At 40.8% G+C, this 16,542-nt stretch overlaps 1 long non-coding RNA gene across 1 annotated transcript in view; it reads left to right on the forward strand.

Moving 5' to 3' along the window:
• Nucleotides 1-5,221, forward strand: part of LOC144340888 (uncharacterized) — a 42,813-nt gene extending 37,592 nt beyond the window's left edge. Inside the window, exon 4 of the long non-coding RNA XR_013417429.1 lies at nt 4,743-5,221. This is a non-coding gene — a long non-coding RNA (uncharacterized LOC144340888). The remainder of the gene's footprint in view (nt 1-4,742) is intronic.
• Nucleotides 5,222-16,542: the final 11,321 nt, after the last annotated feature.

A 16,542-nucleotide genomic window follows, 5' to 3' on the forward strand; every position in this document is an offset into this window, starting at 1 on the left:
CTCAAGTATCTGGGATTACAATCTCTTTATGCCTCAGGCAGTCAGTGGTATTCACTGAGATGGGGCCTGGTGATGAGTCACACTAAAGACCCAATGGTAAATTGATGAGGTCTGTTATAGAATTTAATAAGAATCTAAACACAAAGCAAAATATTCAAAATATCTAAATATCTCATCTGTATGTTCTCATCTCTATCTATCTATAGTTCATCTATATTTGCTTATGTGTTCTTGTTGGGGAGTTCCTACTTCTTTTTACTGTCATATTTGCTGACTCTTAACCTGTGTATTCTGACGTATTATATCTACAAGTTATCTTGAATATCAAGAACCCATATGATGGACAGAGTCTGGAGCGGTACAGGTCTTGTACCTCTTCCTACTTTTATTCTTCCCTCTGAACTCCTAGGTCCACTCTAGCTGGCTGATTCCAGGTCCCATCTCATGGCAGGTGGAAAATACATGGCAGGGAGACTTAAAGCTCGACCCAGATTTCCTTATGGAAAAAAAGACCACTGCAAGAGCAGTCTAGGGCCTGTGAATATAGGGTGAACTCTCAGGTATTCCTCTGCTGGGAGATGCCAGGGCGGGCAGGAACCAGACATGCATCATCTAAGACATGCTGTTGTGGAATTCACAATGGCCCCGTCACTGTGCTGAGGAGGATCTATGGTTTGAAGACAGTGATGATTCAGTTTCTGACGCAGCGAACATCAGTGGTGAAGTGAATCCTCTGGATACCAGCAGTGACAAAGGATTTCATCTTTGAGAGTAAATGATTTTCTTGCTTTTCAGGATGAAGATCAAAATCTTTTATTAATTCTTGGATGTTTCGTGACTGATTTTACTCTACTACATGGAATGAAATACCAGCTTTTAAAAAAATTCACTTAATTTTCTCCTCTTTGCTCACTAGTGTCTAGTGTGGCATATGAAGGAACATTACAACATAGGAATCTCTTCTCTTCTGTTCTTTTTCGAGACGGAGTCACTCTATCGCCCAGGCTGGAGTGCAGTGGTGTGCTCTTGGCTCACTACAACCTCCGTCTCCAGGTTGAAGTGATGCTCGTGCCTCAGCTTCCTGAGTAGCTGGGACTACAGGCATATACCACCACGCCTGGCTAATTTTTGTATTTTCTTTAGAGACAGGGTTTCCCCATGTTGGTCAGGCTGAACTCGAACTCCTGGGCTCAAGTGATCTGCTCACCTTGGCCTCCCAAAGCGATTAACAGGCATGAGTCCCCATGCCTGGCAGGGAATCTTTTCAACATTTTCTGTTTCTATATTTTTTGTGACCATTTTCTTTTCTTTCTTTCTTTTTACTTTTTTTTTTTGTAAACTGTGATAATGTTAGTCTACGTGTACCGGAATCTGTCAACTAAGAATCTTTGATTTCAAACATCAGAAACAGACTCTGGGCCAGGCCCGGTGGCTCACACCTGTAATCCCAGCACTTCGGGAGGCTGAGGCAGGCAGATCAACTGAGGTCAGGAGTTTGAGAACAGCCTGGCTAACACGGTGAAACCCTGTCTCTACTAAAAATACAAAAATTAGCCAGGTGTGCACCTGTGGTGGTGGGCACCTATAGTCCCAGCTACTCAGGATGCTAAGACAGGAGAATGGTGTGAACCCGGGAGGCGGAGCTTGCAGTGAGCTGAGATCGCGTCACTGCACTCCAGCCTGGGCAACAGAGATTCGGTCTCAAAAAAAAAGAAAAGAAAAGACAAAGAAAAAGGAAACAGACCCTGGATAATCTCAGTCAGAGTGAATTTACTGGAAGCCTATTAGGAGCTCATGGAATTGACGAGAGGCTTAGAATCAAGCTTTGGAATAGGTCAGATACAAAGACAGTTACTAAGCCTAGGAAGCAGAACTCAGAGGAATTGTCTCATAGTAGGGACCTTCTGGTTCCCTTACAATGATCAGAATGGAAGGAATTTTGACTGCTTTTAGTCTTTTCATCTCTTTGATCATGATCCAAATTTGGGTGTGGTGGGCTGGTGATAAGTGTTAGTCTGGGACCTCTGAGAAGCAGGCAGACACCAAGATAGGATTAACATGCAAGGATCATTTTAGGAGAAAAACCTGTGAGGGGAAGTGGAAGGGAGCTGGGAAGACCAGAAGGGTCATCAGATCATAACACGAGTCTGACTCTGAGTGAAGGAGTTAGGGATGGAAGATAGGGTGGAAGATCCTAGATGGCTGTGCAGTCTAAGGAAGTTTTGGCAAAGGCCTTGGGGAGTTCTCCAACCAAAGCCACCCATCAGAAGAGTTCTGTCTCTCCCAGGAATGGGTCTGCTGCATTTAGTCATTGGTTGGGAGCAGCCCCAGAAAAGCATGACCTCTGGTGTAAATGTGGCCATGGGTTTCAGCAGGCAGCAGCTGGGACCCTAGGTCAGTTATGCTCCCTGCAGTTGGATTTCTGTGAAGTGCATTCTCACGGTTGCCTCAGTGACTGACAGGCTTAGTATGGGCCATGGTCCCACTCTGTTAGGGAAGGGAAGACCCCTGTTACTGTATCACAGATGGAAGATGTAATTATCCAGAAGTTAATGAGGTCCTGCTACAGAGCAGAAAGGTATGATGGGTGGCCAAAACTCAACAAACTCCACTTCTTGTAGCTACTTGTTTAGAAATTCCTTAAAATTACCTATTTTGCCACTTGTTTTGTGCCAACTTTAAAACATGTATCTCTTTCATCTACATGGGCTATTAAAACTTCATGCAGGCCAGGCACGGTGCCTCACGCCTGTAATCCCAACACTTTGGGAGGCCAAGTCGGACAGATCACCTGAGGTTGGGAGTTTGAGACCAGCCTGGCCAACATGGAGAAACCCTGTCTCTACTAAAAATACTGATTTAGCTGGGCGTGGTGGCACATGCCTGTAATCCCAGCTACTTGGGAGGCTGAGGCAGGAGAATCACTTGAATCTGGGAGGTGGAGGTTGTGGTGAGCCGAGATCATGGCATTGAACTCCAGCCTGGGCAACAAGAATGAAACTCTGTCTCAACAAAACAAAACAAAACTTCATGCAAACATGTACTATGTTGATGCTTTTGGTTATGAATATTTGCTGAAATTACTACTGGTATTTGTTTTGATAGCATGTGTCTTATAAGGATTCTAGTAATAAATATATGTGCTGCTGCCTGTTATCTCCCGATATTCAACATTACAAATATATTTTCTTTTGCTAAGGGAGTTTATATTTATTTTAGGATTTAGTCAACTATTACTGCATGTCTAGAACTTAAGATTGTTGACTTTGGATTCCAGTATTCTCTGCACTGTATTTACGTGAATAAAATAATGTTTTCTTTTATTTAAAAAACTTTATGGCCCAGCGTGGTAGCTCACGCCTGTAATCGCAGCACTCTGGGAGGCCGAGGTGGGCAGATCACGAGGTCAGGATATCGAGACCATTGTGGCTAACATGGTGAAACCCCGTCTCTACTAAAAATAAAAAAAACTGGCCAGGCGTGGTGGTGGACGCCTGTAGTCCCAGCTACTTGGGAGGCTGAGTCAGGAGAATGGCGTAAACCTGAGAGGTGGAGCTTGCAGTGAGCCAAGATGGCACCACTGCACTCCAGCCTGGGCGACAGAGCGAGACTCCATCTGAAAAAAAAAAAAAACTTTATTTATTGATTTATTTTTATTTTTTGAGACAGAGTCTCGCTCTGTCACCCAGGCAGGAGTGCAGTGGCATGATCTCGGTTCACTGCAACCTCCACCTCCTGGGTTCAAGCGATTCTCCTGCCTCTGCCTCCCAAGTAGCTGGGACTACAGGTGTGTGCCACCATGCCCAGCTAATTTTTGTACTTTGAGAAGAGACAGGCTTTCATCATGTTGGCTAGGCTGGTCTTGAACTCCTGACCTCAAGCGATCCACCCATCTCAGCCTCCCAAAGTGTTGGGATTACAGGTCTGAACCACCGGGCCCAGCCTATTAAAAAAAACTTTAAAATGAGGCCCTCAATACATGTATTAATTTATTTTATTTATTTAACGTATTTTTTTTTTGAGATGGAGTCTCGCTCTGTCACCAGGCTGGAGTACAGTGGTGCGATTTTGGCTCACTGCAACCTCTGCCTCCCAGATTCAAGCAATTCTCCTGCCTTGCCTCCCAAGTAGCTGGGACTAAAGGCATGCACCACCATGCCCAGCTAATTTTTGTATTTTTAGTAGAGATGGGGTTTCACCGTGTTAGCCAGGATGGTCTCGATCTCTTGACCTCGTGATCTGCCCTCCTCAGGCTCCCAAAGTGCTGGGATTACAGGCGTGAGCCACCATGCCTGGCCTTAATTAATTTTTCCAAAGAAAATTTTCTTTGTAAAATTGGAGCATGTCTTATATGGCAGTAATCATGGTGGTTTAGGGAAAGGAAATCCTGCCATATCCATCAGACTTCTGATAAATTCTCCAAATTTAAATAAATACAAATTGTACATCATTTACTTTACTTCTAATTGCTAATCTTGGAGGTTTTCTCCCAACCCACTGTAGGTGGATTATGCATCATATGAGTCCCACTCGACATTTTCTTTCTTTCTTTCTTTTTTTTTTTTTTTGGAGACAGAGTCTCGCTTTGTCACCCAGGCTGGAGTGCCATGTTGCGATATCAGCTCACTGCAACCTCTGCCTCCTGGGTTCAAGTGATTCTTCTGCCTCAGCCTCCCAAGTAGCTGGGACTACAGGTGCACACCACCATGCCCTGCTAATTTTCGTATTTTTAGTAGAGACAGGGTTTCACCATATTGGCCAGGCTGCTTTCGAACTCCTGACCTTGTGATCTGCCTGCTTTGGCCTCCCAAAGTGCTGGAATTACAGGCGTGAGCCACCGCACCTGGTCTGACTCCCACTCAACATTTTCATAGAAATTATCAGGGCATTTTATACAATTTTTACGAATTTATAGTTATTAAAAGTCAAACTGCTCAAGCACATAAGACTGGAACATATAATTTGCTCATGTTTACGAGAGTTTTACAGTAATACAGGATTGATATGGCAGTACATAAAAGTAGGAATCATTTCAATGTATCCCAGATGATAGTGGCATTAAATAAAGATAATATCAATTAACTAGTGAAAATAGTCTTTCTGATGTTTCTGCTTTTTAGAATATAAAATGACAAATCTACTACATATTGCTTCTGTAAAACAAACTTTTTCTTTAAATACAACATGTGGTCAGGAAAGTATACAAATAAAATGTATGGCTCAATGAATTTTTACAATGTGCATTTTAATAACCACTAGAATGCATCTTCCTGACCTCTAATAACAAGGAATCTAATTGACCACTGTGCTCTACAATTCATTATTATACCTGGGCTGCGGCCACTCTGGCCTTGGCTGTAGTATCAATGACTGTGATACTGAAGCAGGCCCATTACCAGGAGACACAGGTCTTCCTTGATGGCCAGCTTAGACTGGAGAATTCCCCAACACCCTTGCTGAATCTTCCCCAGACTTCACAGTGCTCTAGGATACTTTCACCCAACATATCTTCCCTTCCTCTTTTACACAGGGTCAGACTTGCATGTGACCACTCTCTCAGTCTTTCCAACTCCTTCCCTATGTTCTCACACAAGCATTTTCCTAATAAAATCCCTTAATTTAATTCAGTGTTGGTGTCTCCTTCTTAGAGAACTGAAACTAACACATGAACCCAACTATGTAACCAGCCCCAGATCGAGAGACAGAATATAACCAGTATCTTGAAAGAGCCTTTTGTGCCTCTTCCTAAAAATTATGCCACAACCAGCCCTCTACCAAAGGTAACCATTGTCTTCACTTTTAATTCCAAAGATTAGTTGTGCCTGTTTTAGAATTTTGTATACATGAATCTTACAGACTATATTATTTTGTGCCTGTCCTCTTTAATGCAACATTATGTTTGTGGCATTCATCCATGCAGTTATATATAGCAAAATTTCAGATAGATTTTTGTGTCTTATTCATTCTAGTTGTTATTGATAGGAGTATTGATCTACCACATTAAGGTGATAGTGAATGTCCTTCACTAAATGTATGTTTAGTAACTGTAGTACACCAAAGAATTTATTACCTAAAGAGTACCTTGTTAAATAAATCAGGTCTATTCAAGTCTTCACTGACTTAAAAATGAAGTTTCATTGACTTTTACCTTTAAATGAAGGTAAATCCCTGGAGGATGTGGATGTCAGTGTGGGACTTCAAATAGAAATGAAATAGACTTCAAAAAATGCTTTATGTTATATAAGTACAAAGAATTCACAGTGTAGTGTGCCCTTCAGTAGCCTTGAATTTATCACTCTAACCCAGTAAAAATGCTCTCTTAAGATTACTAGTGACCTCAAAATTGGTCACGTTGATACTTTTTAGCCCTCATTTCATTTGATAGCAGTGAATGACACTGTTAAATTAAATTTGGCCTATGACTGCCTTCATAAGCAGTGAACTGAAACCTAACTCAGTATATAAACAAACTGCAACTGAATTAAGCTGATATTCTTGTAACATGTAGCTGATTCTCAGCCAATCATAGCAGCTGAACTTCAGCCAATCACAGGCTGCCAACTGATTAGACCATGTCCATAACACAAATGGTGACCTGTAAAAAAATTAAGCTGTTTCTGCATGTCACTGTCTTTTTCTGTCTATAAATACTGCCTGCCTTCATTGCTGGGTGGAGCTCCCTGAACCTCTATTGGTTCAGGGTGCTGCCCATTTCATGAATTGTTCTTTGCTCAGATAAACTCTACTAAATTTAATTTGTCTAAGGTTTTTCTTTTAACATCAATGACTATATTCTTCTTAAAATTGTCTTCTTACTTAGCTTCTTTTTTTTTTTTTTTTTTTTGAGACGGAGTCTCGCTCTGTCGCCCAGGCTGGAGTGCAGTGGCCTGATCTCAGCTCACTGCAAGCTCCGCCTCCCGGGTTCACGCCATTCTCCTGCCTCAGCCTCCCGAGTAGCTGGGACTACAGGCGCCCGCCACCTCGCCTGGCTAGTTTTTTGTAGTTTTAGTAGAGACGGGGTTTCACTGTGTTCACCAGGATGGTCTCGATTTCCTGACCTCGTGATCCACCCGTCTCGGCCTCCCAAAGTGCTGGGATTACAGGCTTGAGCCACCGCGCCCGGCCCTTACTTAGCTTCTTGAGAGAGAATATAGTGAAGTGGTTAAAGGTACAGGCTCTGGAGTCAGAATGCCTAATTCTGAATACTGGCTTAAAACAGTATTCTGTTTGTAATCTGTCAAGATTATGTAAGCTTTCTATCCTTCTGTTTCATTATCTTCACAATGGAGATAGTAATGGTGTTTGCTTCAAAGGGCTATTGTAAGATTTGAATGAATTAATATTTGTAAAGCACTTAAAATAGCACTGGCACATTTTAAATAGTATATGTTTGTTGTTATTAGTCTACTCACATTACTGATTCATCTCTGATATCCCAGTGGGCCTCAGTTGTCTCTGCAGGCTCCTCTTTTTCCCAGTTCCCTAAGGCTTTTGTTCCCAACAATTCTCTGCTGGTCTTCTTGTCACTTATTTATTTTAGAAACAGGGTCTCACTCTGTAGCCCAGGCTGGAGTGCATTGGTGTGCTCATAGCTCACTGCAGCCTCAAACTCCTGGGCTTAAGCAATTCTTCCACTTCAGCCTTTCAAGTAGTTGGGATTACAGGTATGTGCCACCATGCCCAGTTTTCTTTCTCTCTCTTTTTTTTTTTTTTTGTAGAGACAGGGTTTTGCTGTATTGCCCAGGATTTCCTCTCACTTTAAACACTCTCCTCAGGGCAACTTTACCCATGCTTCCTGATGAAAGACCATTTACATGTCAATGCTCTTTAGCTTAGTCAGCCATCTTGGCCTCTCTCATGAACTCTAGATTTATATTTTCAGCTGATTACTAAACATCTGCATCTAGACGTACCATAGACACTTCAAACTCAACATGTCAAAAAGCAACTTAATTTTCTTGTTGTCTCATTTTTCTAAACCTTCACTTTATAGCCAATGAAGAACCCTAGAAATTAGGGCAAGATGTTCTTCAAATTGTTAATTTAATAGAAGAGGATGTTGTAATATTAAATATGGGTGGGGACAGGTGCTGTTCGAGTTCTCTTAGTGGTAGATATAGTCATCCCTTGCAGACCACATGAAGGGTTTTGGAACAAGACGGGTATGTGTTCAAGATTAGTTTTGAGCTACCTAGAGAAAAGGTGTATTGTAGTCCACAGAGTGAATACTTTTACCCTTCTCTCCTCCCCTACTCAGGTAAGCTAAAGCTCACTTCTCTCCTGTATCCAATGGGAGAATATAGACTGAGGAAAGAGGAACTTGATCTGGAGCCCAGTGCAAGGTTCTGCAATTTACTAAACACATGAAAGAACTTGATTTTTGATGAAGAAGTGGCACATTCTGGAAAATAGGAGAGAGGTTAAAGACATCAGAAAAGGGATGAGTTAAAAGAGAAAGGAACTGCGGGGAGAAGAGAGCAGATTATCCAGAAGAAAGGTGGGAGTCTTCAACCAGGGACACCTGGAAGATCTGAACTGTGAAATTCTGTGCTCTTGTGGCCTGAAAGGGGATGAAAGGAATGGGTTAGTGGCACAATGCCTACTTTTCTACCCACTGACTGCATAGGGTTTGGATTTATCACTGATGGCTTTATGTAAAGAACTATTTAAACACCCTTAAGAGTCCAGTGTTTGTTTACCACAGAAGCAGTTTCCAAAATAGAATCTGGAATGAGGGGGGATTATTTTCCTTTATCCTGATATACCAGTGGCAATGTTATATTTACTATGAAGCTAAAGAAACATCAGCTGTAGGGACATTCACTTGTGTGAGCCCTTTCCAAGGCCATTGGAGAAGCAACATATGCTCCTGGTGAAATGTTTTTATGAAATGTGAACAAGTAAGATTTTTTAGTATTCTTTTTCTATGAAGATCTCCCCCACATCCCACCTCTATAAAATTATAGAAGCTTCACACTATGTAAAATCTGACTCTGACACTGTCCCCCTACAAACAACAAACTTTAAAAACATCTACATTTTAAACTACAAGGAAAAAATGACAAATCAACAAGTACGGGGGAGATTGTAACATCCTTTCTCAGTGACTGATATATAAAGCAGACAAAAATTGGAAAAGATACAAATGTTTGAAAACACAATTAACAAATTTATCAAATGAACATATATAGAACCTTGCAACAAATAATTAGATAAATTCTATTCTTTCCAAGCACACATGACACATTTATAAAAATCACATAGAATGCCACAAGAAAAAAATCTTAACAAATAACAAAGAATTAACACTATACATAGGATGATCTCTGAACATACTATCATTAAGTTAGACATCATTAACAAAGTTAACAAAAAGGGGTAACTACAAACTCCACACATTTGGAAATTTAAAAATACACACTTATAAATTTGGCAAAATTTTTATAATTTTGACTGTGGGTGTCAAAATTCATTGTGGATCTTGGACATTTTTTCACAATTAAAATATGCTTTTAAATAATTCTCACGTCTGCCAGGTACGGTGGCTCACCCCTGTAATCCCAACACTTTGGGAGGCTAAGGCAGGCAAATCACGAGGTCAGGAGATCGAGACAATCCTGGCCAACATGGTGAAACACCCCGTCTCTACGAAAAATACAAAAATTAGCTGGGTGTGGTGGCACGTGCCTGTAATCCCAGCTACTCAGGAGACTGGGGCAGGAGAATCACTTGACCCCAGGAGGTGGAGGTTGCAGTGAGCTGAGATTACACCACTGCACTCCAGTCTGGCAATAGAGCAAGACTCTGTCTAAATAATAATAATAATTCTCATGTCAAAAAAAGAAGTAATAGGCTACCTGATAGGCCAGGTGCAGTGGCTCGTGCCTGTAATCCCAGCACTTTGGGAGGCTGAGGCCGGACAACCACTTGAGACCAGTTTAAGGCCAGCCTAAGCAACGTGGTGAGACTCCACCTCTACAAAATATACGAAAATTAGCCAGGTATGGTGGTGCACACCTGTAGTCCCAGCTACTCAGGAGGCTGAGGTGGGAGGATTGCTTGAGCCCAGGAGGTCAAGGCTATAGTGAGCCATGACTGCACTACTGAACTCCAGCCTGGGCAACACAGTGAGATCCTGTCTCAAACACAAAAATTAAAAAAAAAAAAAGAGAGAGAAAGAAGTAATAATGTAAATTAGCAATTCTTGTAACTGAAAAATAATGAACATATATATATATATCAAAACTTGTAGGCTGAAGCTGAAGGTGTTCTTAGAGGGAAATTGATAGCCTTACATGGTCACATTGATAAAGAAGAAAAAAAAAGGAAAAAACAGAAAAAGTAAAATTAGTGAGGTAGCATCAACTTAAGATTTATTAATAAAGAGAACAATGTAAACTCAAAGAAAGCAGAGGAGGGAAATACAGAGTAGAAAATTAATGATATAGAAAACAAAGATCAATAAAAACAAAAGTTGGTTTTTAAAAAAAGTTTAACAAGATAGACATACTTCTGGCACGACTAACTAGAACATAAGAGACAAGGCACAAAGAAGCAGTACTGGGAACGAGAAAAGGGACGTAACGACAGGTGAAGCAGAAACTGACATACTGAGAGAATGCTATAAGCAATTACATCAATCAATTTGAAAATATAGATGAAATAGAAAGTGTTCCTAGAAAAATATAATTGATCAAAACTTACTCATAGGAGGCCGGAATAGACTTTTTTTTTGTTGGGGTGGGGAGGACAGTCTTGCTTTATCCCCCAGGCTGGAGTGCAGTGGCACGATCTCGGCTCATTGCAACCTCCGCCTCCCAGGTTCAAGAGATTCTCCTGCCTCAGACACCCAGGTAGCTGGGATTACAGTTGTGCACCACCACGCCCGGCTTTGTATTTAGTAAAGACAGGGTTTCTCTATGTTGGCCAGGCTGGTCTTGAACTCCTGGCCTCAAGTGATCCTCCCCCTTTGGCTTTCCAAAGTGCTGAAATTACAGGTGTGAGCCATTGCACCCAGCCCTGAATAGACTTTTAACTTTTAAAATGTTGATTCAAAGGTAAAAATTCTTCCTCTACAAATACTATCAGACCTAGATTTTCTCAGTAAAGTTCTATCAAACCTTCAACAAGTTGATTATCCTATTTTATACTGCTCCAGATAACAGAAAAAGAATGCCTTCAAATATAATTTATGTAATTAGTGTATTCTTTATGCCACAATCAGACAAAGAAAGAATGTAAAGGAAGTTCAGAGGTAATCTCAATTATGAAAATAAATGCAAAAATTGATAGTCCATACCAGAACAGATAATACTCATCATGATTAAAACAAAACAAAAGCTCTTGGAATAAAACGGAACTTCCTTAATCTGATAAAGGTTGTCTTCCAAAACCTCATACAAACAGGATACTTACTTGTGAATTATTATAAGTATTACTTTTAAAGTCAAGAACCATCCATGGAAACCTGTTATCACAATTTATATTCATCATTGTACTGGAAGTTCAAGTCACAGCGGTAAGACAAGTAAAACAAGAAAGATATAAATATTGAAAAGACAGAAACTATACTACAACAATTCACAAGTTACCAACTATCGCAATTAGCATAGAAAATCTAGAGAATCAATAAATTATTAGAACAATAGAGTTTTTAAAAACTGAACTGCATCTACATATATCAACATAACAGCACCAAAACGCTTAAGATTCTTAGGACTAAAACTAACAACAACAAAAAAATGTCAGGGACCTTTTAGAAAATAATTGCGAAACTAATTGAAAGAGATGAAAGAAGACCTACATAAATGCAGAGATATACTTTGCTCATTGGAAAATTCAATACTGTAAAAATGTCCATTCTCCCCCAATTAGTCTCTGAATTCATTGTAATTCCAGTGCAAATCGCTCCAGAGCTTTGGCAAATGACTTCTGAAATTTATACGAAGAGATACTTCTAAAGAAAAAGAACAAGGTAAAGGAGTTTTTCCTACCATCTTAGAAAGTGTATTATAATTAAGCTTTATGTGATAATAAAGACTGTGGTATTGATGTAGGGATAGGAAAATAAATCAATAGCATCAAATAGAGTTGAAAAATGAAAACATTTATGCATGGAAACTGTATACAACATTATAAATCGGTGGGGAAAGGACAAACTTTCCAACTATTGGTGCTGGAAAAACTCATTAATCATATGAAAAAAACTAAAATTAAATACCTATTTCACACAATCTGCAAAGGAAAATTTTACGTCGAATAAAGACAACACAAAAGCAAAACAGACAAAAGATGGGAATAGGCAAGCTACAGAAGAAGAAACTCGGCCGGGCGCTGTGGCTCAAGCCTGTATTCCCAGCACTTTGGGAGGCCGAGACGGGTGGATCACGAGGTCAGAAGATCGAGACCATCCTGGCTAACGCGGTGTACCCCGTCTCTACTAAAAAATACAAAAAAACTAGCTGGGCGAGGTGGCGGGCACCTGTAGTTCCACCTACTCGGGAGGCTGAGACAGGAGAATGGCCTAAACCCGGGAGGCGGAGCTTGCAATGAGCTGAGATCCGGCCACTGCACTCCAGCCTGGGCGACAGAGCGAGACTCCATCTCAAACCAAAAAAAAAAAAAAAAAAAAAAAAAAGCTCGAGTTCACTTTTAATTCACTTGTAATCAGAGAGATGCAAATCATAACCAAAATGAGCTAGCATTTCATCCTACCAGAAAGTCTGATGATACCAAATGCGGGTATGGATGTGAAACAGGAGAAGCTCATATACTGCTGGTGGGAGCTTAAATCGGATCAATCCACTTTCGAGAGCAATTTAGATATATATAGTTAGGTTAAAGATGCACATATTCATAACTCTTAACAACTCTTACATGTGCTCAAGAAAATAAGTACAAGAATATTCTAACACTGCTTGCAACAGTGAATAACTAGAACACCTAAATATCCACTAGCAGCAAAATGCATAAACAAATGGTGGTGTATTTGTATAAAAGAACGCTATCCAGCGCTGGAAGTGAATGAACTTGAGCTAAATGTGTCAAGATAGGTAAATCTCAACATTGAAGTGTAGTATGACATCGTTAATATGAAATTTAAAAACATGTCAGTACAGGTTTTGTTTTACTTACTACACATTCATAAATAATAACATTATAAAAAGCAAAAACATTTGGTGTATAATGGTGCGTGCATGTAAGGTAGAGGGTGAGGAATCGAATGGGGAAGAGTGTACAGAAGATCTCTTTCTTTTTCTCTTTTTCTTTCTTTCTCTTCCTTCCTGCCTGCCTGCCTCCCTTCCTCCCTTCCCCCCCCCCGCCCCCGCCCCGCTCCCTTCCTTCCTTTCTTTTTCTTTTTTTTTTTTTTTGAGATGTAGTCTCTCTGTGTCGCCCAGGCTGGAGTGCAGTGGTGCCATCTCGGCTCACTGCAAGCTCTGCCTCCCGGGTTCACGCCATTCTCCTGCCTCAGCCTCCCGAGTAGCTAGGACTGCAGGCGCCTGTCACCACGCCCAGCTAATTTTTTGCATTTTTAGTAGAGATGGGGTTAGACCCTGTTAGCCAGGATGGTCTCAATCTCCTGAACTCATAATCCGCCTGCCTGGCCTCCCAAAGTGCTGGGATTACAGGTGTGAGCCACTGCATCCGGCCTCTTTTCTCTCTCTCTCTCTCACGGCTGCAACCTCCACCTCCTGGGTTCCAGGGATTCTAGCGCCTCAGCCTCCCTAGTAGCTGGGATTACAGGTGTGCGTCACCACGCCTGGCTAATTTTTGTATTTTTACTAGAGATGGGGTTTTGCCCAGGTTGTCTAGGCTGGTCTCGAACTCCTGGCCTGAAGTGATCTGCCCGCCTCAGCCTCTCAAAATGCTGGGATTACATGTATGAGCCATTGCTCCCCCTCCCCCTAAAAGGTTTCAGTTGCATCTGTAACATTTTATTTTTGAAAATTGAAGCAAATGGAGGCTGAGGCAGGAGAATGGCGTGAACCCGGGAGGCGGAGCTTGCAGTGAGCTGAGATCCGGCCACTGCACCCCAGCCTGGGCGACAGAGCGAGACTCCGTCTCAAAAAAAAAACCAACCAACAAACAAAATAAAATTAAATACAGTAGAACCAATACTGAGTTATCTTCAAATAATTACATTAGTGTCTTAATATAGTAATGACATATTGCATGATGTTAGAAACATTTTTCTAACATTTTCAACTTGATTAAAGATGTCTTATGAAATATTGACTTAATAACAGTATTTTCTTCTTTCCTTCACAGCAAAAATGAAATAATTTAAAATCAAGCAGTACTTGCTCAAATTGCTTCACTAAAGCAAAAGAGTGAAGACAGCAGTGTTTAGTGAAAACGAGTGAATGATGAAGGAAAAGGAGAAATAATTGGCTGGGGGTGGAGCATAGGGATAGAGAGAGGAATACTGCTGAGCAACCAGGAGGAGACAGGACCAAGGGGAAAAAGGACAAGAATTAAAAGGGATGCACCCAAGACCAACAATAAAGTGAGTACATTGGAAAGTAACAAATCAGCCTGGGCAACATTAGCTGGGTGTGGCGTCACATGCCTGTAGTCCCAGCTACTCGGGAGGCTGAGGTGGGAGGATTGCTTGAGCCTGGGAGGCCAAGGCTACAGTGAGCAGAGATCATGCCACTGCCTACCTGCCTGGGTGACAGAGCAAGAGCCTGTCTCTAAAAAGAAATAGAGAGAGAGAGAGAGAGAGAGAAAGAAAGAAAGAGAAAGAAAGAAAGAAAGAAAAAGAAGGAAGGAAAGAAAGAAGCAAAGTAATAGAGAGTAATAGAGAGTAACAGGTTTTTGTGTATTTTTTTTTTTTTTTTGGACGGAGTCTCGCTCTATTGCTGGGGCTGGAGTGCAATGGCGCAATCTCTGCTCACTGCAACCTCCGCCTCCCGGGTTCAAGCGATTCTCCCACCTCAGCCTCCCGAGTAGCTGGGACTACAGGCGTGTGCCACCATGCCTGGCTAATTTTTGTATTTTTAGTAGAGACAGGGTTTCACCATGTTGGCTAGAGTGCTCTGGAACTCCTGACCTCAAGTGATCCTCTCATCTTGGCCTTCCAAAGTGCTGGGATTACAGGCATGAGCCACCGCGCCAAGCCAATTCTTTATGTAACTGTAGAAAATAATCTGGCCGGGCGCGAAGAGAGCTTGGGCAAAAGAGTGAAACTCCATCTCAAAAAAAAAAAAAAAGTAATTTAAAAGGCAGACCCAGATGCTAAAAGTGATTTGATTTACTTAGACCATAGAATTTTACGGTTACTAGCATTTTTTTTCAACACTCTTATTTCAGAATGGGAAAATTGAGTCTGAGTCAAGCACATTTCCCTGTGGTTAAGTGTAGAGCTGAGAGTAAAACTCATCCTCTGGAGGCACCTTGATGCAGTGATTCTTCCATTTCACTGCACTGCCTAATATTACCAGGGTCTCCAACAGGCCATGCACTGCTGCTGGGTGGGAGTGCAGTGTGAGAGGGAAGCACAAGGGACTCACCCAGGGCAGGAAAACTTCCAAAAGTGGTTGCAGCAGAGAGGTATAAACAGAGCTAGCCTCTTATGCCTGTATAGTCCTCCTCTTCTGTTTTTAAGCCTTTAAAAAAGAGGCTTGTGGGACATGCTTCTCCTGTTTTAGGTATTTTAATGGACAAATGATATGAGAAATTTAAAATGGGGAGTTGAGAATAAAAAATGTTGAGAATGGTTATACTGATCTATTCTTACACTATTTTTATTTTAGTTTTTCTGGCAGAACATTCTCTATAACATATTCCTTGTAATCCAGTAGAGAAAGTATCAAAAAGGAATCTTCTCTAATTAGGTCCTAAAATAAGATTACAACCCACAAAAGAGGAGCTGGTCTATAAACAGTTCCATTATGATTACTCTGATTTCCCTTTTTAAGTGAGAATTATACCACATTTGAACAGTAAACCTTGGCTTTTAATGGTTGTTTGACTTTTCTAGTTAAAAGATGGTTTTGTATATATATAATATATATGTATATCTTTTTAAAAGATATGTATATTTTAAAGATGGTTATAGTTTTAAAATTATTTTTTAAAATTTACTTCTCTGGAGATAATGCTGGATTTCTTTTTTATTTTTATTTTTGTAGAGACAGAGTCTTACTATGTTTGACTGGTCCCAAACTCCTGGCCTTAAGCAATCATCCCACCTAGGCCTCTCAAAGTGCTGAGATTACAGGTGTGAGCCACTGTGCCCAACCTGGTTATATGTTTTAAGACGGAATATGAAATTAAAAAAAAAAAAGCAAAAACAAATTGGTTGTGTGATACGCTGAACTTTAAGTTTCTCAGTTTTGTGAAACTCATTATTTCCTAATGAAATATATGTGCCCAAATAATTTTTGGTTTATAAGAAGTCTGATGCATAAAAAGATGCCCAGTACATTTTCGTATGTTTCTTTCCATGCCTTCGAGTTTTCCTGATAAACTTCACTAACAGCTCTAGCAATCTTATATTTAGCTGGTGACAGACTCAAGCATTAAGTGGCTGACTTGACT

Source organism: Macaca mulatta, chromosome 1 (assembly GCF_049350105.2).
Source record: "Macaca mulatta isolate MMU2019108-1 chromosome 1, T2T-MMU8v2.0, whole genome shotgun sequence".
Lineage (NCBI taxonomy): Eukaryota > Metazoa > Chordata > Mammalia > Primates > Cercopithecidae > Macaca > Macaca mulatta.